The sequence below is a fragment of the Ambystoma mexicanum genome, chromosome 1q (genome assembly GCF_040938575.1).
Source record: "Ambystoma mexicanum isolate Mex_15411 chromosome 1q, UKY_AmexF1_1, whole genome shotgun sequence".
Taxonomy (NCBI): domain Eukaryota; kingdom Metazoa; phylum Chordata; class Amphibia; order Caudata; family Ambystomatidae; genus Ambystoma; species Ambystoma mexicanum.
Window position 1 is genome coordinate 837,712,116 of NC_090922.1, and position 23,368 is coordinate 837,735,483.

The 23,368-nt window shown below is 44.5% G+C and overlaps 1 protein-coding gene across 3 annotated transcripts in view; it reads right to left on the reverse strand.

Moving 5' to 3' along the window:
- Positions 1-23,368, reverse strand: part of LOC138537572 (torsin-1A-interacting protein 1-like) — a 731,597-nt gene that overhangs the window by 655,854 nt on the left and 52,375 nt on the right. The gene's annotated exons all lie outside the window — the stretch shown is intronic.

The following is a 23,368-nucleotide window of genomic DNA, read 5'->3' on the forward strand; positions in this document are numbered from 1 at the left end:
TAAACCCCATAGACATTAAACAAACCTTTTTGCCTAGAACACACATAGCAAATATGCCTAAGAGTGGGTAAAAGTCACACTCTTAGCAGGAGAGGAGAAAAAAAACCTTTAAATCCAGCAAAGCTGCTGGAGGAACTCTTATAGGTAAGGGAAATTAGCCATAGAATGAGAATTCTCCCCAACACCGGGGTACCACTCTGAACGTTCAATGGTGGAAAAACAATACTTATTACAGCTTTTCTTCATCCATTGACTCATCTGATGTCTTTGACTGACTTGTCTGGGTTTAGTGTCCGCTTGTAGCCTAGGAGAGCCTGGTTAGCTTAGCACCAACGGCTACCAGGAGCTACCTTTGGCGCCCCTGGCAAACTGATGCTGAACACAACTCTGCAAGTTTGGGACAATCTATACATAAAATGTATGTAGAAGACAGCATAAGGTGTCAAAGAATGGACAGAATGATAAGTTTGCATTGCATCTTCAAGATAGATTTGCGGAACACTATGTACTAGCTCCTTGGTCCACAGTGGTAGCTCCTAGTCACTAGTGAATGCTGGATACCCAGGAGCTGCTTTTAGCTCCCGCTTCTCCAATCTTAAATGTGATCCCTGCACTGTTTACACCCAACTTCAAATCTTCTTGCCAATCAAAATATACCCAAATTAAAGATACATATTTTTCAACATAAATATACAAACAATTAAATACTGTGGTAAGTCAGAATCAGGAGACGGAGAAGTCATTTTGTTAGCGATCTCCATTTTAAAATAAGCATATCGGTCCCTATCAAGTTTTGGTCCTATTCTTTGAGAAATTCAAAAGGGTGCTAGTCAGGAGTTCCCGAAATAAACTTTGTCCGTCATCCAGAAAACCTGCTCCATCCTGATCTCGGTCCATACCACTACAACAAAACCGAAGCGAAAATAAACAAAGCTTGGGCTTCTTGCTCCAGGGGTCAATTGTGGTTGGTTTCTGACCCAAGGCTAGGTTTTACTGGGGTCTCTTACCCCATTGCTCAGTTCAAACAACCAGAAACCAGAATGTCTTCTGCACCTTCTCCCCACCTCCAATAGCAGGGCGGTTGATATATTCATGTTCGTTTCTGCCCTCTTCGGCTTTTGTCTGGTCTTATTGTTGCTTTACCCTTCCTGGAGTCTCGAGTTGTACACCCCAAACTGGGTGTTCTCTTCCTTTGGTCCACCACACAGTCACACCCCGCCCTGGGGTCTTGTGGTTCCCCCCCCCCCATAATATTGATTATATTAATGAACAAATGTGAGAATTTAGGCATGATGAATACAAAATGGAAAATAAGCCAGAAGGAATAAAAAACGAAAACTTTGGCGGAAGAGCGAAAGGAAAATGCATGATAAAAGATCTGGTTAAATTTAACGAAATATTTATGTAGGAGGAAAACATTTACCCAGAACAAGGAAGATGAATGAAGCAACCACTTGGATCAAATCATTTTATCAGCACACACTTCTAGAGTAGATTTGCGAGCAGGCAGCTGATCCCATAACCGTACCCCTAGGCGTACCTCAAGGCTCTTGCCTCTCCCCCACCCTCTACAATACCTATACCAAACTCCTATTCGGTGCACTAGATGCCATGGAGTAAAATACATCAACTTTGCGGATGATACACAGGTACTTATCCCATCACTGGCAATCTAGTACAGGACACCATCCTTAAACAATATCTACTCTTATCGATAACTGGCTGGCAACAAATGGCCTATGCCACAACAGAGAATAGACAGATACTCACTGTAGGTGCTCCCGCCCGCCTAAGCAGGTTCCAAATGTATTGTCATAGATGGCTCCCCTATTACCATCCTAAACCAAGTCAAAACTCTAGGTGTATACCTAGATTCTAGCCTCACCGTGTGTAAACACATCAACTCACTTCCCTCCTCCACCCCCTACACAGCGAAACTCATTGCCCTTAGTTAACCATTTCATACTCCTCAAAACTGCATCACTCTAGCAAGACCCCTCATATTTTCCAAGCTAGACTACTGCAACATACCTGTTAGGTACCACTAAGAAAAAGCTAGCTAAAATGCAACTATTGCAGAACAAGGCCCTGAGAGCAGCATTTGGAATTTTTAATTTTTTTTTGTAAATAAAAAAATAAATAAATAAAACCACATATCACAGTCTAGGAGAGAGATACACTGGCTGCCCATACAAGCCAGAATACTCCATAAAACACTCAACACAAACGTATCACCGTAAAAGCCCCCACCTACCTGAATCAATGCCTCACGCTCAAAACCGCAACTAGATCCCTTAGATCGAACTCCAACACTCACCTACTCCTCCCCCGTTTCAAGAAGTCTAGGCCAAGTCATTCCAATTTCCCTGTAGCAGCTCACAGAATTTGGAACGCACACCCATCCAACATAAGCAATGAGCCTTCCCACATATACTTCAAGAAACGACTAAAAACCTGGCTTTTTGACAAATACTAAGTAAGTCATCTGCTGTATGATGTACTGTACAATTATTTGACCTTAAGGCCGTTGGCCCAGAACCTTTGCATCGACAATGTCAAATGCCATTATCTGACACTCTCCCTGTAACCAGAAAGCTTTAAAGTAAACTTGTAACCTATGCCATGACACCCGAGTTTGGGCGTATAATCAAATGCAATAAAATAAAATGATCTCCGAGTTAATTTACCTGATTAATGTTTTTTTCAAGTGAAACAAAAGATTTTAAAAACGTAATATACATATCTTTTGAAGGGACTTTCCTTTGTAAAAATGTGGGACCATTGCGCAAAAGGCATCCACACAATACTCTACCAGTTCTTAGACATGTAGACCATAAACTCAATAGAGCACCTAGATGAATACAAGGAGGTGTTAACACTTAAAACCAGAACTAGGTCTCATACTCCTAGGAATGCACAGATACAATGTAACAATGGTTACACACAGTAGCTCAATACATTTCAAAGGCAGGAGTGCAGTGATTTATTACCTTAAAATCTGTGCGCAATCAGGGGTAAACACTGAGGAACCAGAGGGCGTCCTCACTTTTCCTCCTGTATCCTCTTGGGTGGCCAGGGAAAGGACATCGCTACCCTGGGGGTGGATATGCGAGGGAGGATCACCTGCGTGGAGACGACATCCTTCGGTGAGACATGCCATCTCACCCATCCCATTTCCTTTTCATAATGAACCCTCTATCCCTCAAGCCTTTATAGGCTATTGTCAGCCCTTTCCCGGTTTTTCCCTTAAAACACTCCAAGAAACACAAGTTTGGCACTGGGACGAGGAAGAGACCAACTAGAAAAACATCCTCATTTTCTTAATACACACTCATACAGGCCTCAGTTGTGTACTGTGATTAGGAGGATGACAGCAAGGTTAAGGGAGGAGTACCGTTTAACCAGTGAGCAGTTTAGTCGTTGGCGTCAGCCATGGAAGCAGGGCTACAAACTGCTGGTTGCAAGCAGACCTCGCCGGAACAGCAGTGTGGCAAGCGGCACGTTCGAGACCCTTTGGAATATGTAGAGTTTATGCAGCAGGAAGCAAAGCTGAAAGACGCTGGAGGCCAGTGGCAGACCACCAGAGGGAGACTGGCATGACAGAGCGAAGCAGCCATGCGAGTCCTGTGCTGCAGGAGCATCATCACTGGGTGAGCAAGCCATGGAGAGAATAGGTGAGGTCTTGCATGGGAAGAGGAAAGCTTGTGGCAGCAGAGGACCTTGCGGGAAAGCCATAAGCTCTGACCGGTGAGTGTACCAAGAAGGCAAAACACCGGGCTGGTAGGTGTAGGGGAGGACTGGTCCAGGAGACCCCTCTCGCCTGCGTTTCTTCCCCAGGTGAGGGCTGTGGCCCATTGGGCGTTCCCTCATGCCACCCGGGCCCAGGTGGTGGAGGGCTCACCCACTGGAGACATTGCCCACACGTATCGAATGCCCACACGTATTGATTACAACACAAATTTAGCTAGGCCCAGAAACCATTCTTTGCCTGGTAAAGATGGTGTGAGCTCAGCGCATTGTAACGTGGCCCCCACCCTTGGAGAACATCCCTGTTGCCGCAGCACCCTGGCAGATCCGCTGCGAGCACGTTCCCACGAACAAGACGGACATGAGCTAGCGCAATACGCTAACATTGTAACAGTTCACCTCCCGCAGTGTACCATCACTATCAGCATGACCCGGCCATCAGGCCTGAACAATGAGAAGAACGGTAAAATGGTCATCTGATGGCAGACAGTCTTTATATATATGTATATATTAATGTCAAGACCTCTTGCGAAGTATGCTTTCTTCCACAAAATCTCCTATATTACAAACGCCTGTAGAATGTATTAAAATGAGAAAGCATGCTCCCATGATATAAGCAATGGCGAGTTCACACCCTTGCAGGTGGACACTAATAATAAAGGAACGCTCCAGGGATCTGTTTGTTGCGTATATCACTGGGCAGCCTACCTCCCATGGTTTTGCGCCATAACTAAAGCTAATGCTGCTAGAGTACACGAGAAAGCGAATGCAACTATACTATGAACTCATGTAAAGGATGCGCGAGAATGCACTTATAATGTGTGCATGTCTAAGCCTCTTATGTGCCACCACCGTCACGTACAGTGGCGGGTCGTTTTCTATGTACTCCACTGATCCAATTACTACCTCATTCACTGCGAATGTATATGCATGAAACTAAAACACTGTAGCTGCTAGAATATAATGTACAAATATGGTGCTCGGACTGGGTATAATCGAGACGCATCCAGCAAAGGTTAAATGCATGTTTTGAAGTGATTTTAAATAAGTATTATAGAAAATATTCAAATGTTTGCGATGTCTTTACCTATATTCGGCAACACACGAGGGAGATACCTTTGTGAATGCGTACAAGGTCTCGATGTATCCCCCTCCCTCCCTGCGAAGGCTGCCAAGACATGAGAACAGAGCCCCGCTCAGCGTCATCACGCCTCCTCCGACCCGACTGGAGCCGCTTCAAAGACGTGTAGCCCCACTGCAGCACCCAAGGCCGCGGCCAGCCACCTGCATTATTTACAGCACAGCAGTAAACCTTTGTCTAAACTCAAGCGCCCCCTCGTAAACCCCACAACCCACCGGACTGTCTCAGACTTATGGCCCTGTGCAATCAGGACACCCAACACTTTGACAACACACAGCGAAACATCCATAACCACTTCTAACAAGACAGAAAGACCTGTACCACCCGCCCCAGTCCCCGAAGCTTAGCCCCTCGACCTATGGTCCCGGTCAACCGATCACGAGTAACCAGGCCTCGATATATTACCTCCAGACCCCTCACAGGGTGCATTCCTCCTGTGTTGCATTAACCTATAAAAATAACTTATTGGAAGATTTACTAAAGAGAATAACACTGTAAATGACTGAATGACTGCGGTGTGCATGGCTGAGGGCAAGTGCTTTTGATTATTGATGGAGTGAAAGAAAGTTTGCGAATCTGCCTCATACAAATAGCTCTGCTATAAGAGAAACCAAGCATTGGCAAAAGTCAAGAGATCAAGGAACTGTATGAGAAAATGAGCATTGAAAACAGCCAAGAGAATACAAAGAAGCGTAACAAGAGCATGGTGGCCAACCAAATAACGGTACAATGTCAGGAGACTGTGACACAGGTGAATAAATCAAGCATCACTGTCAAGTTCAAGCAGTGGTGTAGTGTTGATGGAAAACAGCAAGGAAGTGTTATCGGTTGCATGACCTGTAATGGATGGACCGTTTGGTCCGACAACTGCGCCTAGATCAAGTGCACCCCTGTATGAAAAGCCACTGAAAGCACCCACAAAAAAGCTTGTGTTTGAACTGCAAAAAAAAACAGTGATTTGATAGTCATGAAACTGAACTACTGATGTGAACTAGTGAAAAGTAACAATATCAGACGAGCCGGGAAGTGTCCCAAGGAATTGTGTTTTGAAAAGCTGGAAGATTTGAACTCTTGGGGAAGGGATCCCCTATACCTTATGAACTGTTTTGAACTTGGGGAATGGAACACCGATTACAAGCCTAGAGCTGGAAGAAACTCTGAACTTTATTTTGAACACTACTTAAAATGATGCCGACATCCCTACACATTGTATACAGTTCGACGTGAGGGCAAGTATAGGTTTTGGACACAGACAGACATTTGCTTTGAACATCATGACACATGCTATCCTTCGTGGTCTTTACTTCCACCTTAGCATAGGGAAAGTTAGGCCTTACCCCATCCTGCATTTTGAGTTAATAAAGGTTTGTGGCCAGCCTGACGCATCGCCTTCAAGTGGCACAGAAACGCATACATACTACTCTGTGATCTGCCAAAAACCACTTCAATAACCCCTTTTCGCAGAGGTCTCCATTGGCTCCGAGAGGATTCTTTTCAAGAAACTGTCTGGTCTTCAAATGCCTCCTTGGCATAGCGCAAGAATGGTAGAATTAAATTGTGCACAAATATTTAGTAAGGACAGAAAATAAATATTGTAGAACAATGGAGAAAGACAGGCAGAGAATTGGAACAATAACTCCCATTTTCACAAGTTTGAGAGGAAAGAGACAAAAACACTTCAGGATTCAGACACCATTGTAATCTTGGCCAGTCTGGAGATGAGAATGTTAAAATAGACTGCATCGAAGGCCGATCGATCAAGCGTGACAAGCATGCCAAGATCGCTCTTATCGGCAGCCCTCAGGACATCGTCCCAAATGGCCACAAGACCAGTCTCGTGCCATGACATGGTCTGTATCCAGATTTGAAAGTATCAAGGATCCTGTGAAAGTTTTGAAGTTGCAAAGTAAATACTTATTCTAGAATCTTAGTGGGCCACACCAAGCCTGCAATGGGGCCGTAATTGAATAATAAATTGTGATCCAATGAAGGCCGTTTAAGCAATGGAGAAAGATCGGCTCTTTTTAGCTCAGGTGGCACAATACCTTAATCCAAGGAAGCATTAACAAATGCTGCAATGAAGTTACACAATGAGCTGGCATGTTTGGCCGAACAAGCTGGAATTGGATTGTAGTTACAGTTTGTGGGTTTTAACTTAGAAATTAGAGTGCATATTACCTCAGGTATATTTAGGGGACGTCAATGCAGTAGGCGTCAAAGAATCTGTCTCTGAAACTGGGGGATTGTGTTTTAGGAAGTTGGGAATCAATTTTCGACCAGATCTGGTTTAGTTTGTCCATAAAGAATGTATTAGTCATTTTAATGGATGGAGGAAGACTGAGCAAGTACATGAATGATCGACTACATTTTTTTTATTATTTTAAAGAGTTCCTTAGGTCAGTGATTGGCAACGTCACTGTCTCTGCAAGAACGGAGATTTTGCCATTAAAATGCTCTTTTTGTATTGAGTCGGTGCTGATTTCATAGCCTGACAGTCATGGCGGTCTCTAGATTTGAGCCAAATCACTTCCTTCTTTCCAGCCATTTTTTTGGAGGACTCTTAATGCGTCCGTGCACCACTTAGTCCTTGGATTATTGGGCCTAGTTGTGGATTTAAGGGGGGCGCGAGTCGCAAACGTTCAGTACAGTGAACATAGCCTGACAAAAGGCTTCAAAATTAAGATAATCAATGGATGGAGGGGTATTGTCGAAGCCTGCACAGTCTGTCTGAACTGACTGAGAAAGTTATGACGGTGATCCGGCAATTTTTCTTTTTTTTTTTTTTAAACAGTGCTCAGTTTCGCTTTGCAATTGCCCAACAGCATTGCACTGCACTTATCAAAAGATCGAGTCAGTGACTTTAACGTGGTATACTCAATATGAAATGGACCATCTGAAGGTATGGATCATCGTACAACTTACGAGAGTAGCACAATTCACAACAAGAACGACCATGAGAAATTAAAATGTGGAAGCTGAAATGAAGTTCTGGAAATTAGAAGATGGGCAAGGTATTTCCCAACAACCAAATGGCTGATCTATCATCAGGCAGCTTGATCCATTGTGTGGGACATGGACCAAGCTTACTTTTTCACATACTGGAAAAGTGCATTGTCAGTATGTCTGTTCATACTGCTGAACCCAATACACTTTTTAGGACCAAGCATACTGCAATCCTCCAAGATTGACGGACAGAAATCTATCTCGTCAGAAAGGACCAAACAAGAAAATGGTCATCCTTTAAAAAAGAGCAACAGCGACTTTGGAAGGGAAAGCAAAATTTTAACCATCATATCCAACAAAACTAAAATTTGAACGAGTGGCATTGGTTTAGTATTGTGACGTTGATTTATTACGCGCCACCTGCAAAGTGAACCGTGTCAAAGCGTGAACCAGCCGTGCAAACCACGGAACCAGAGAAAGCTAAAATGCCTTACGGATGTAAACAAAAACTAACAGAATAACCAGGATTTAACTGCTTTTCGGAGTAGCATAAGATTATCAATTTCTTGTATCTTCTGGAGGTAGGGCATTCCATTGTCTAGGAGTTACTGATCACTTATCTCTCCCGGAGAAGGTGAATGATGAGGGAATAATAGATAGCAGCTTATCTTGAAAGCATAATGCTAGCCAAATAATACATATTTTAATGTTAGCCTGCAAATAGAGGAACAAGGTTATGCAGGCATTTAAATGTCGGACACAACATTTTAAAAAGAGATTCTTTTACCTACCAGTAACCAGTGGAGACAACATGAACAAGTAGAGCAACGATCGTGACCAGAGTTTAAAAATTAGGTGAACAGCTGCATTTTGAACCTTTGCAGTTGGGACAGCTGCTGAGATAAGAGTACAACGCATTGTAGTAATCCATTTTTTAATTAAAGAGCCAACCACACTTGGCAAATGTTGAAACTCAAAAGGGGTCAAATTCTGAGCAATTGTAGTGTATAGAAGGCCGCTTTAACCACCGGACCTACCTGCATCTAGTGAAAGATCATTTTGCCACCAAGCGCCAAGATTTTACACTTGTGTGGCATAATTCAATTGCAAGCTATAATTTTATGGCAAGACTGGAGGCAAGCATTATGCTTCAACTTCAATGTATTACTCATCAGTTTCAACAAAACACAAGAAAACTCTGAAAAGTATCCCATCTAACTTTTCTTGAAACTACAAATCCCAAAGTCTCTGTAGTGCAATCACGTACAGCCCATCCATGACACATATCCTGTCTCTGGGCTTCTCTTCTTTTACTGCTCTACAGCAGATCCGTACTATTCTATCACCTCTCCGTGTAATGGGTTGTTTTAGTTAAATGTATCCAAGTGTGATGACATACCAGTAGAAATGGGATATTTGAGTAGTACGAGAGATACCAGTGGTAATGTTATGTTTTGAGTAGTATGACTAAATAGGATAGGAAGTTATCCGAATAGTAGCATGAGGAGAGTGTTACACTTCCATATTGTAAGATTATAATATTGTTATTATGCAAGGCACTAGCGTAGCACGACTGCGAGGCAGGCATCACTGTGCCGTATTACTGGAATACCAGGGGTTTAGCTGGCCTCGCTAAGCCGGGCGAGCAGCCTTCCGCCCTCCACCTGTGCGTGGGCTGAGCGAGACACTTGCAAAGCGCTTTGGCCCTCACCGTTGAGGAGGAGGAGGAGCCGGAGCATTACTTTGAAGTGTCACATTAGCGAATCGACCGCGAGCTAGTTGATTGCCGGTGATCAGAGCAGACTAGTATTTAGGGAGAGAGGGAGAGAGGGAGAGAGGGAGAGAGGGAGAGAGGGAGAGAGGGCCGCTCAACTGGGACAAGTATTTTTGGCTTCTGGAAAGTCAGTTGAGCACCAGAGGGAGTGGTGAAATTGGTCCCGAATGGCCCATTACAGGGGCAAAAATATTACAAGACAGTCTGGTGCAAGCCAAATTTTAAAAAAAATGTAACTATATATGCGCATCTTATACTGATAAGGTGGGAATAAAGTTACAGGCATCTGATCAACTGACGTGGGTGTGCAAAAACACCCGTTTTGGGTACCAGGCACACAGCACTCCCAAGAATATCAGAATTTGAGTGGAGCGAGGAGGAGCAGCCTCTACATCTCGCTGTCAGATTTAAGGTTGTGCTGGGAAGCTCGCTTGTCGATGCAGTGGTGCAGGAGGTGAGACCCTTGCTGGAGAGGCTGGAAGCACTAGAGACAATGCTCAACCAGCCTGGAGAAGGCACCAAGTAGACTAAAGCACGCCCACAGGACCCTTGAAGACAGGGTTAAAGGGGGGGTGCTGCACAGACCCGAAAGAGAAAAACCTCTTATGACCCCCCCCCCCGGGTACAACATACGGGGTGAAACAGAAGACCCCAGAGGCGGCCAACGCATTTGCCAAACTAAAGGAAGCTTACTTGCAACGTCAGGCAGTGCCAAGCCTCACAACCCCTACTCCAGGGGAAGGGAATATAGGAGAAGATGACCCAGGCTCAGAAGAAGAGCCTGCAGAAGGAGACCTATCCTCACCCCAAGGAGAGGAGGTAGCAGAGGAAGAGCGGGAGAGACCCAGCGGGGGCAGTTACGGGAGTGGGGGTAAGCAAACCCGCAAGGTGAAACATCTAGAGGAAGTACAGGACATGTTCGATCCAGACAGTATCCGAAACCCACAATCCTCAGACTGGCAGCCCTCCCCAGAGTCGCACAATATAGGACGCTGAGGTTGCGGAAAGCCATAGACAAAGAAGCGAGGCAACATCTGCGCACGGAAGGTCCACGTCCGGACCCATCAGGGAAGGTAGCAGAGACCGCAGAGCTAGCTCCTAAAATGCTCACCTTCGTATCGAAGACCAGTAAGTATCCGCGAAAAGGAATTGACAGATCTTGGAGGAGCTGCCAGGTGAAAGTACTGGATCTGTCTTGACCTCTCGCGAAGATAATGGACCTGTCAGAAAGAGCCAAGGATACAGGGGAAGAAGTTGACCCCAACGCGCTAGCGAGCTGGGCACAAGAGATGTCTGCCTTCTAGGAAACGCTAACTGCGCCATCTCTTCGGAGAGAGGAAGGGGCCTACTGCCTAAAATTGATCTGAAGCCAATGGACCTCGCATCATACGAAGCCGGAGAAGCGGCGTAGGGCCTCCTCTTCAGGGAGACCATTGTGAAGGAAATGGGTGTCGGCACTTGCACATCTCTGGAAAAGGCGCAAGCGTCTACGAAAAGTGTTCCCAGGCAGAGTTTTTGCCGGCACCGGCCACTTCAGGGGTCACCCGGCCGATCGCTTTTAAGGAGGGAAGAGACTGCCCCCGCCCCCTGCCTCCAGCAGCAATTCGGGAGAAAGGTATCAGGATGATCATATACCTAGATGACCTGTTACTCCTAGCAGAGGACCGGGATACACTGGTTTAACAGACAATATAGTTACAGGAGCTTCCATTATCGCTGGGATTTCTAGTAAATGTGGAGAAGTCAGACACCACGCTAGCACAAAGGCTAGATTTTCTGTGGTTTGTACTAGACACCAGGAAAGCAACGTTAGAGTTGCCAGCCTGAAAGATAAGGGATATCAAAAGGGAGATCAGAAAAGGGAGATCAGGGCCTGCTTGAGCAAGCAGCTGATCTTGCTCAGAGTTTTAGCAAGGATAGTAGTGTTGCTGGCAGCCTCTATTCAAGCCATTTTCCCATGCCCTTTACATCATCGAGCGCTGCAGAGGCTAAAAATAAAGCACTTGCAACAGGGTTTAAAATAGCATCAGCAAGTGCCTTTAGATCAAGAGTCTATCACAGAACTGGAACGGTGGTTGAAGAATATTGATGCCTTGAATAGGTGTGCCATCTTCAGAAACCAACCGGATCTAGTGATAGAGTCGGACGCCAGCCGGATAGGCTGGTGAGCGAGATGCAGAGATCTGGAGACAGGAGGGAAATGGAGCGAAGAGCTTCACCTCCACATAAACTGCCTGGAACTCCTGGCAGAATCATTTGCGATCAAAGCATTCACGAGAGGGAAAGTGAGTTGATGCGTCTTGCTGAAAATGGACAATATTTCAGCAGGTTGGTACATAAAAAAAAATCACCTGAATGAAGTCCAAGTTGCTGGCAGAGCTAGCGAAAGATTTCTGGCACTTCTGCCTCCAATCAGGAACTTCAGTGACGGCAGAATACCTGCCCCGGAGCACTGAATGTAGTGGCCGACTGGAACTCACAGTCCCCGACAGACTACACCCAGCTACTTCAGCTGGAGATTAGACCCAGAAGCGCAAGGCACAGATGCGTTTCTACAGCAATGGTCCGGAGGTCTCCACTACTCACCCCCTCCTTTGTGATGCTGAGCAGAGTTCTAGCAAAGTGTCAGAGTGAGAAAGCAGAGTTGATTTTAGTAGCGCCACTGTGGAAATCAAAGTTTGGTTCCTGACGCTGATGGGGCTAGCAGCGGACTTCACAAGAGTTCTTTCGGAAAGGAGAGCGATTGCTCACGGACCCAGTTGGGTCGTGTCATCCTCTGAGAGTGCAAGGGACTCTCCCGCTCGTTGCGTGCAGGATATCAGGAGACGATGGGCACTGCCAGGCATTTCGGACCAAGCTGAAGAGCTTATCGCAGAGACCTGGGCGCCATCTACTATGAGGAGCGACGACATGGCTTGGGCCAAGTGGTTGAGCTGATGTAAAGGGAGAAATGTTCATCCCATTTCAGCACCTGTAGTAGCTATATTGAATTTAAGCACAGCTATTACATAACAGGAGAGCTTTTCGTACCATAGGAGTGTACAGATCAGCCATCTCTGCAGGGCATCTACCAGTCGAAGGAGTCCCAGCTGGGGTGGGGCATCCAGCAGTGGTAAGGTTCATCAAAGAAGCAAAATATAAAGTGACCCCGGAGCCTAGATATAATAAAGCGTGGGACGGGACAGTGGTGCTGCGCCTATTGGAGAGTTGCCCAGCAGATATATATCAGACACGGAAGCAATTACGAGGCAAGTTAGCAATGTTATTGTGTTTGATATCATGTAAGCGAGTAGCAGATGTCAAAGCGTTTGAGATTAATAGGAAATTGTTCAGCCTGGAAGGAGTGACCTTCTCAATAGTCAAAAGGACTAAGACAGGGACCATTACGGTGCATTATCCTTATTTTCCAAGTAACTCGAAATGGTGATGTGTGTCATGGATGGGCTGTACAGGACTGGACTACAGAGACTTTGGAATTTGTAGTTTCAAGAAAGGAAAAGTAAGATGGGATCCTTTTAGTTTAGTTTAATTACTTATAAAGCGCTCCAAGCCCTTGGGCAACTGGGCGCTAATCTTCCATGTAGCAGACAATACAGGCAATTTATAAAGGACAAAAATCAATTTTACATAATTTACAGATATACAGCAGAACGACAGTTTACAGATAACAGCAGTAAGGCAAAGTTTGTGCAATTTCCCAATATGCGTGACAAGAACAGCTTACAGTGCATGGTGGAAATCTATACATAAGAATATACAGCAGTGTTCGTAGGAGGTTAAGCAGTGGGTCCGGCTTCTTGCTCGTGGATCCATAGTTTAGTTTTATTTCAGAAGAGGTGGTAGGAAGGTTCATCTCTTAAGGCCAGCGGGAGGGCGTTCCAGGTTTTGGCAGCAAGGACAAGGAAGCTAGCTCCACCTGCCCGTTGTTGCCTGAAGGGAGGAATCTTGACACATTGCCTCATGGCTGCTCTGATGGGTCGAGTAGAGGTGTGGCAGGAAATGGCGTCAGGTAGGTAGGTAGGTAGGTAGGTAGGGGCTTGGTTGGAGAAGCATTTGTGAGTGAGGGCCAATGTTTTGTAGGTTATTATTTGGTTAATGTTGAGCCATTTTAGTTAGTGTCTAATTTCTGAGATTATTTTGTAGTACTTGCATTTTGTTAAGATTCTGTTGAGAAGTACCCAAGTTTAGTGCATTACAATAATCCAGCTCAGAGAGGACTATGGCTCTGGCTATTGTAATGCAATTAGCTGAGGATAGGTAGGGGCGGCCAGCTGTTATAAGCTTGCAGGTATAAGCGGACGAGGAGGCCATGGCGTTAGTTTGTCTAGTTAGTGTTAGAGCTAAATCTAGGTAAATTCCATGGGTTTTCACCATATTGGCTACTTTGATTGTGTTACCGTCAATGTTGAATGAGGAAAATGATGCATCCAGATTGTTCAACTTGGTGGGAGAGCCCAGGAAGAGCAGCTCTGCCTCATCATCGTTAAAGGCATGGTCCAGTAAAAAATGTTATTGTCCCTACGGGTCGGCCATGTTTTTTTAAGCCTAAGTGGCTCGATTTTAGAAAACTTTCCTATGGACCTTACCCGAGTTTTCGTCCATTAAACGCACGCGAAAACAGGCATCAGGGAGCCGCCATTTTGTGATAATCCTATCACTTGCCGCATCACCCTGGCTTCTGCGGCACTAAATCAAATCCCCCGCCCCTGAGCCTTTCATCAGCAGACTCGTACCGCCCATTTCCCAACGCCAAAGCACGTCTCGTGTCTTCAATCGCTGCGCCTCAGATAATGACGTATCGCCATGGAAATGGCAGGACGTCTCTTTCCTCAATAAGTATAAACAGACTGTTTCCCAACACACAGCAGCAGATTTGATTCCATTCCTCTCTGTGTTACTTTGAGTATTCTGTGACTCGTTTCTATGCTCTGGTCAGCTACCTTCACCGCTTGTAGCCCGTGTGAACACCTGTACAATCTCTGTAAATTATTTTACTTTGTTTACCACACAATGGCTACAATAATGCCCTACATGTACGAGCCCGAGTATACCGAGGAGGAACTACTGGAAAGGGAAGCACGCAAAAACGATGGGGATTTGGACGGCAGTTGGGAGGACGATTCAACAGATGAAGAGCCTGGGCCTAGTCGCATGGACGGCGTCTCCACCTGGTGCACATGCAATCGGTGCTAGCTAATGCCAACCGACGACAACTGCTGCTGCCGAGAAAACTCAGGATGCCTGTGCTACATTTCGGAAGGCGAGCCACGACCGCAATGCATCATCGAGCTGCCAGACTTGAGGGCAGCCTGCCTCAAACGGGCCGTGTTGAGAATAATGATGGTGCTTATGCACAAACTGTTCGTCCTCGTAATCCGAGTAACGAGTAAGTATACTCTGCTTGTCATGCCACTCCTATTTCATGTTCTTCTACTATATCCAAAATTATATATTCATATCATAGGAACGCATGGAAGTCGTTCAATAGTGTGCATTGTCTAAATAGCATTTGTCCGTGCAGAATGCCATTAGTTACAAGAATTTTCATTGACAACAAACGTTTATTAAACTTATCTTGGTCATTTAAAAACAGTTTGTTTCATTCCTTTTCACAGGTGGTACAGGCTGGTGGCCTATCGTTCCTTTACATGGTGGCTCCACGGGAGGCTTGGACACCGCGTTCGAAGAGTGATACCCGCCTGTGCCGTTCGTGCCATAAGAGAAACTTTCCCGAGTGACAGCGGTCAGTACAGGGGATTTTCTCTCGCTGTGCTGCAACCTGACTTGTATAATCTTTAAAGTCTTGTATTTTTGTGTCATGAAAATAAGATACAAAATAAAACACCACATATATTTTAACAACGGTTGTTTCGATTTTTGTAATGAATCAAGTGTGTCTCCAGTCAAGGATGGACGTCAGACATCTGTGCTCCGAATGGGAGAAGGTCTGGTCGCTGTGAAGCGGGGTGGTCACTATCTATCTAAGCTAACATAACATATTCTCGATTATGCATTCACTAAATAACACTTGTTCAAGGTGTTTCAGTAGGTTATGTCTCTATAAAAGTCACATATATCTATACTAACAATTACCATTGGATTATACAGGCCTTAGGGTCTTGACCACTATAATACACCGGTTGAAGTGTGGGTCTGGCCTCACAAGAATCTCTGGTATGTGGCATTTGTTATTGATAAGCAACGATATACTATCATTCATATAAAGGCGATATACTGTATATTGATATAAAGGCGGTTCGCGCCGGTGGATGCTCGCTGGCATGGTGGGGGGCTGTCCGGGGCGCGAAAGGCCAAGGTGCCAAACAACATGTACGCTTCAAAAGGTGTCCCACGCAAAGGGGCCATCTGTCACATGGCCTCCTCAGACCCTGTGTCTCCAGCCAGGCCTCCCCTTGAAGCAGGCCGCCCCCCTAAAACCACGACATACATACGTCATTCATTCACAAACACACCCCTGTTTCTAATACTTTATAAACCACTTGATATGTCTCATGAGAACATCTTTGTGCTTTGCAAGTGAACTCCTGAACGTGCTACCTGGCAACCACTGAGATCTACGCTAATCTGCTTGTCGTCGTGCTATCCGTGAACTTCTGTGACCTCTTAGAGCAAACCCATCAGTGTGCTACCTGTGGCCACCCACCTATTCTCCTGCAACATACTGCTCTGCTTGCTGAATCCAACTGTTTGTTGGTCAAGGTAAGGCCATGTATCCTAGTCATATTTCGCAGATTTTTAAATGTCTATCTATTTGCGAGTAGAGTACACAATAGTGCTATGTTCATTGGTCTCATTGCTATTGACTTGAGTTACCATTGCTATGCTATCAATAGATCTATTTATTTTCATCTTTGTCTATTGTCATCGAATTGCATCCTTCGGGGGTCCAGTCTATAATGTAAGCATGTTTCCTTCTCGACAGAACATCCAAGGGACGAGTCACATGTTCAGATTTTAGTCACATCATTTATACATTTCTGCAACTTATGCAAATACTAAGCCGCACATAATGAACTGGTATAGTTCCGGCGACCAAAACAAACCTTGCATTGATCATTGTATGATTCATTTACTTTTGTATCAAATCTTTATTCATGAAGATTGTATAATAATGTCGATATTTACTTTTCAGATTTATCAACATTGCCTGCCTGTTCGATTAGCGGTTGCCCTACGAAGACCCATGCGAAATCTGAAGGCACTACAATGCATGCATTCCCGAAAACTGCTGATCGAATAAGAGAATGGGTCAGACATTGCGGATATCCACTGGTTGAGCTGGAAAGTAGAGTCCAACAAGTCTTACAGGACAAGAGGGGTCGATACTGCATCTGCAGCCGGCACTTTTCCTTGGAAATGTACACAACATCTTGGGTAACAAAGAAGAATAAACGGCGAACGACACGGAAATTGCTTGAAAACACTATTCCCACTCTATTCGTCCACATTCCGCCACCAGCGAGTCAAGTGTCCGGATTTAGCTTTAAGCCTTGCGGTAATGTGTAGGTAGCCGAATGGATTAATTGATATTGTAGGTGTTCTATCCCTTGTAATAATTTCGATATTGATATGAGTGTATAGCTTTTTGAATAATGACATTTATCAATATATTCTTTTTCGATTTCATAACCCACAAACGAAATGTATATATATGGGAACAGGGAACTGTGCTGTATTGAGCATTTTTCAAGTATTCTGTCGCCTTACATGGCTATTTTTAATATTGGCATTTCATTATCAATCATTAATTTACCTTTACAACTTCTTGACTATCCCTTGAATCTGAAGCAAGAACATTCTACATCCTTGACGTGGTCGCAGTTATCAACCACTTCTAGCGCGTATCAGGTAATCTTACTAGGCTAATCCGCTACAGACTGGTTTTATGCATGTCAAGTAATAGTTTTATTCTATCGTTTTATTATTTTACCGAATTTTTGGCTAGTGCTTTCCAATTGATATACACCTTAGTTATTGTCCACTGGTTGTTTTCAGTTATAATTAGTGTTATCCATACTAATGCAAGTACTGTCTTTCAGGGAGATGCTGAAGCGTCCGCCACATCTACAACATTTCTAGATGTTCTTCATCAGCAGGAGGTATGGATACTGACAGCTCCATCGAGCGTCAGAGCTGGAATTCTTGTCGTTTGATTGTTCTACACAATGTTTCATTCGTGGTTAGCCGTTGATATGTACCTGTGCTATCGACCCCAGGTGTGTGTTATGTTATCACTATTGTAATCCTCACTAATGCACGTACTATGTTTCAGGCAGATGGAGCGTCAACCCCTGCACTTGATGCGGAGCCTGACATTCAAGTAATTCCAGGGGAAGTGGAAGCGGGACCATGCGTATACGAATCGGCGCAACAGCTTTCGGAAGTGCGCACTACATTTGCAACATCCATAGATATTCTTCAGCAGCACGAGGTATGGGTACTGACAGCTCCATCATGCGTGATCATATAACGTGATTCCATTTGCTATACTTTCTTCCCTATTAACTCAAGTGCTGTGTTTCAGGGAGACGACGGAGCTTCCACTACAATCACAACATCCCATTTAGATGATGCAGATGTAAATAAATCGGAGAAATAACTCGATGAAATGTGATCATATTTAGATTTTCCTTGATTCTTTTAGACAATGCATCATTTGTGGTCATCTCTTTATATGTACCTGTGCCGTCGACCCAAAGTGTGTTTTACGTTTCCAATATTGAAAACCATACTTAATGCAAGTACTGTGTTTCAGGGAGATGCTGATGCCTCCTCTCCAATACAACCATTCATGGCAGTCCATGCAGAGCTAGAGGTATGGATACTGACAGCTCCATCGAAATAGATAATCACTGGTGGAATACTTGTTGTTTGATTGTTGCACACAATGTTTAAATCGTGTTTGGATTGCGATGTACCTGTGTGTTCGTCCTCACATGTGTTTTATGCTAACAATATTTTGATACATAGTAATGAAAGTACTATGTTTCAGGGAGACGATGGAGCCTCATTCTGTGCTGTCTATGCGGATACAGAAAATATATTCGTTGCAGCGCAAGAGGAAGGGAGGACATGCGGAAACGAATCGGAGCTACAGCGTGCAGATGTTGAAGGTCGAGTCAAAAAAGTTGCAAAGAAAAAAATCAAAAAAAAGGTTACAAACTGTTAATAACTTTAAAAAAATGTTTGTGCTGGGGACTATTGTATGTTTTTTTCCAGTCAATTGGACTACACTTTATCTTGTGTTTAAACTGAACATCCCTTTTCCAATCTCTCCTCTAGTTACCCGTGGGTGTCAGAACTATACATACAGACAGTGAAGCGAATGAGAGATGTTGCTTGCCAGACCATGTACACTATGGAGAAACTATTGAGGCGAGGCGTGTTCAGGCTCAAGATGCTCATGTCCAATGGCCAGAACATGAATTAACTGTGTTTGGAGAATACAGCAAAGTTGCATTGGACCATTGCTACAGTGCGACCGCACCACCACAAGATGATGATATTGAATGTACTGAAGATAGCTCTGAAGTAGTTGCAGATCAATTCACACAATCTACACCCGCCAAAAAATTGCCACCCAAAAACATGTCGACATTGTTGTGTTCTCCCATCAATGTTGAAGTAACAGATGTCGAAATGACAGAATGAACCAGCCGCAGCATCCATAGATGCATCAGAACTGGATAGCAGCGATATTACTTTCCAATGTGTTCAAATCTCTGCAATGTCACAGGCCGAAACAACGTTGACGCAGGATGACAGTCTAATGAAAGAGAGCAAATACATTGTATTCGACAGTTGTTTGATGGAAATTATAAGTATGCTGAAATGTGGGCATTCAGTTAGAGTGAAAGTATGTAGGAAGCCATTGATTAATGTAACTCGTCAAATAAAAGGCAGTAACGTCAAAATAAATGCCGCCTGTAGATTAAATCATAGGTTCTCATGGTCTGCACAACCGATGCTGGGGAAACTGCCAGCAGGCAATCTACTGTGTGCAGCTGCATCACTTTTTAGTGGCTCCAGTTTTAGAAAGTTAGAGGCTTTCTTTCAGTTTGTGGGACTCCATTTCATTTCTAAATCGCTGTACTACATATACCAACGTGATTATCTGTTTCCGGCCATTAGTGATGCTTGGAAAATTGAACAATTGTCTCTAGCAAGTACATTCGAAGGGAAACGTTTCAGGCTAGCCGGCGATGGACAGTGCGACAGCCCTGGATTTACTGCACCTACCACTTTCAGGACATGGATAGTAAGAAAATTGTGAGTTCGGTGGTCGTGCAGGTAACACAATGTACATCCTCAGTGGCCATGGAGAAACTAGGATTTATAAAATCAGTGGAATATCTACAATCAAGGGGAATGCACATCGACCTCATAGCCACGGACAGACACGTTTCAATTGCCAAGACAAAGAGAGCAGTTCCCGCTTATTGATCATCAATTTGACGTATGGCATCTTGCTAAATCAATCAGTAAGAAAATCTCGGCTGCAGGAAAAAAAAGGCTTTGAAAGTATTTTGCAGTGGTCCCAATCTATCACCAACCATCTTTGGTGGAGCTCAAAAACGTGAAGGGTCAGTGGAATTACTACTTGAAAAATGACGGTCACTGATGCACCACTGTACCAACGTTCACCGCTGGTCAGAAAACCTACATTTCCACCAATGTGAACATGACCCTTTGTCCCCAGAGGAGGCAATGAAGAAGAAGTGGTTGATTCCATCTTCACCGACACACAGAGCCATTGAGAAGATTGTTTGACAAAACTCTTATCAAGAGATTTGAGAGGACTGACAGAATTCTGTCACACAGGAGATTTGGAGGTGTTCCGCAATATGTGCCTAAAGTACAGGTCAAAGCGCTTGCATTTTAGCTTTCGGGGCATGAAACATCGCACTCTACTAGCCGTCTTGGCCCATAACAGCAATGTCGGACGTGAACAATCTAGGACTAGGGGTAAAGTCGGTCAAGTGGCACAGCGAGTAGAACGCTCGCTTTGACATCTGTGCAGAGCCTGCTAACGAAGGTTCGAATCCCGGCGGGGCCAAACTCAGCCTTTCATCCTTCCGAGGTCGATAAATGAGCACCACACACCGTGGGTAATAATAAGCGCTCAGATACCTGAGGGTTCGTAGCGCTATATAAGTGCCAAATTATTATTATTATTAAGTAAGGATGCCTCGCTACACTAAGGTGTTTTCAAAACGAAGTAAGCAATAGATGATCAAACCAGTCTATGATGAAATGCAGTTCAACTTTGTGAAAGGCCTTATTGTTGCTATGTTAGAGAAGCACAGATATGGAATTTTGGACGTTTCTGTGCAGAGCAGTGATCCATTGCCACTGAACATTGCAACTGTGCCATGTCCACCAGATGCACAGCTGGTTGTGAAGTACAAATCCTGGTTTAAATAATTGCAATACGATTGTCTTTTTGTAAATAAATGTTATTGTACCTGTAACCCTAACCCCTGCCTTCACCATCATGGGTGGCGAACAAGCTGGGTGTCATCTTTGAATTCCCTCTATTCACCTCATATATGCGTATGTATATATTTTTCTCACGTCTCATCTCATGTAAATGCTACGCACTGTTAACGGAGGGGAGGCTTTTGTATTGCAAATAATAAAACAAACAATAAATCTCACTTTTAACTCAACTCCTGTGGTACTTTATACTTTCCCTGACCTTCCGCCAAAAATTAAATGTCTCCATTTGGGCTGCAAAGCTCACAGACAACGGGGACAAAATTGGGGGCCTTAGAACGCGCCAAGCGGGCCGTGGCATTTGGGAGAGAAGCAGGTTCGCATTTGCACATTGTGGCGCACTACATAGAGGGATTCTAAACTTCAAGTTCTCACAGATGCCTTTACTACGGGATGTTGCAAATAAAGAATGCGAAGGACAGCGGCTTTGATTTTCAGCTGGTGCCCAGAAGAGGCCCACAAGTCGCACTGGAAGTATAAGGGTCTATTGTTTTTTGACCTTGAGACAGGGACCATGCCGAAAGAACTTCATTTGAAGGGGTGCGCAATAACGTAAGACAAGGCAGGAAATTCAGAAAGTAGACAGTTTCATTTTAGTTCAGTATACTAAAAAATCGTTGTCAAGAGCACGGTCCGATTTACAGACTGCATTACGCAGAGACACAATGGCAATTTCAAATATAATGTGAGTAAATCTTTAGACGCTTTTATACCGGAATGAAGAATTAATGAATGGATGCATGAAAAAATGAATGAATGAAGAGCTAGGAAAAGCAAGAAAAACGTGTTCGTAGTGGGCACATGGGCATGCAGGTCCACTGGTCTCACCGATCTCGGTCCTTGGCCCAGCCACTTTTCCCTGCACTGCCTACCTGCACTACGGGACTGTCTCTGTATCCTTCAGCCCCTTCTCCCGGCATTTACCTTGCACTTGCCACCAGCTGGCCCTATCATTTATCTAGTATTCTACTAACCATGTACAGCACTTTTACCCCCCCTCTCCCCTTCCCCATGCGCGATCTGAAAGACACCTGGCCTAGTAGGATCGTTGTCTGTCTGCCCTTGTTCCCCCCCCACTGCCTCGTCGCGCCTTGAAACACTTGTGTATAGGCGCGTTACAAATGCCATATCATACATCATATCATTCCACACGCATGTAGACTGTCGTTTCTCATTGTGTGTTGACCTCGATTTATTTCGTTACTTTTCGCATTGATTTTAGAGCCAAACATACTCCAATGAACTATCCTTGCAAGCAAATAGTTTCTGATCGGCCGTAATAAATAAAATGAGTAATATTAATGAAGATCGGCTGGCGAGACTAATAATTTTTTTTGTTTTCATAACAGGTATTTGCTCCCCTTCTGCTACTGTCATCGGTTTGAGACACCGGCAGACGGATTCTTCAATAGACACCTGCAGCTTCGTGTGACCAACTGGAGCACGTTAACCATATTATGGGACGATCGCCAAGGGCCCACATGCCCTTACGCTGTACTAGTGGCTAGAAGCAACATATCAACCTTTACGGTGGACTAGTGCCTAGTTGATGGAACAGCCTTGCGGTTCACCGTGCTTCCAAAGTGCTTCTTTTAACGAAAAGCAACACCCTGTGTACCATAAAGGAACAGCGCATGACTCAATATTAACTTAGACGGATTTGCAGATACAGATAAAAGAAAATAAATGGCTTTCGGAGTTCATATGGCAATTGCTGAATATTCTCTAAACATTTAATGTCAAATAAATGTACTTTACCAAATGTACCATGTTGCTGTTTGATTTTAAAGTACAGTTTCATATTCTGAATTGTGGCGCGCTGTGTTGTGAGATGGTCTGTGTTGGTTTCCGGGTTCTGTGTGGAGTCGCGTAGAAGACGACTGGGCGCGTTTGCCTACCAACACAGAAACATCACGGAGAGAGGCGGGGAATATGAATGTTTTGATAATGTCAGGCTCAGGGGCGGGGATTTGATTTAGTGCCGCAGAAGCAGGTCAGCCAGGGCGATGCGGCAAGTGATAGGATTATCACAAAATGGCGGCTCCCTGGTGCCCGTTTTCGCGTGCGTTTAATGGACGAAAACTCGGCTAAGGTCCATAGGAAAGTTTTCTAAAATCGAGCCACTTAGGCTTAAAAAAACATGGCCGACCCGTAGGGACAATAAACATCTTTACTGGACCATGCCTTTAAGACAGAGCCCATGCTTCGCCATCCAGGCTTGTATGATCAGGTAAATTTTGTTGAGT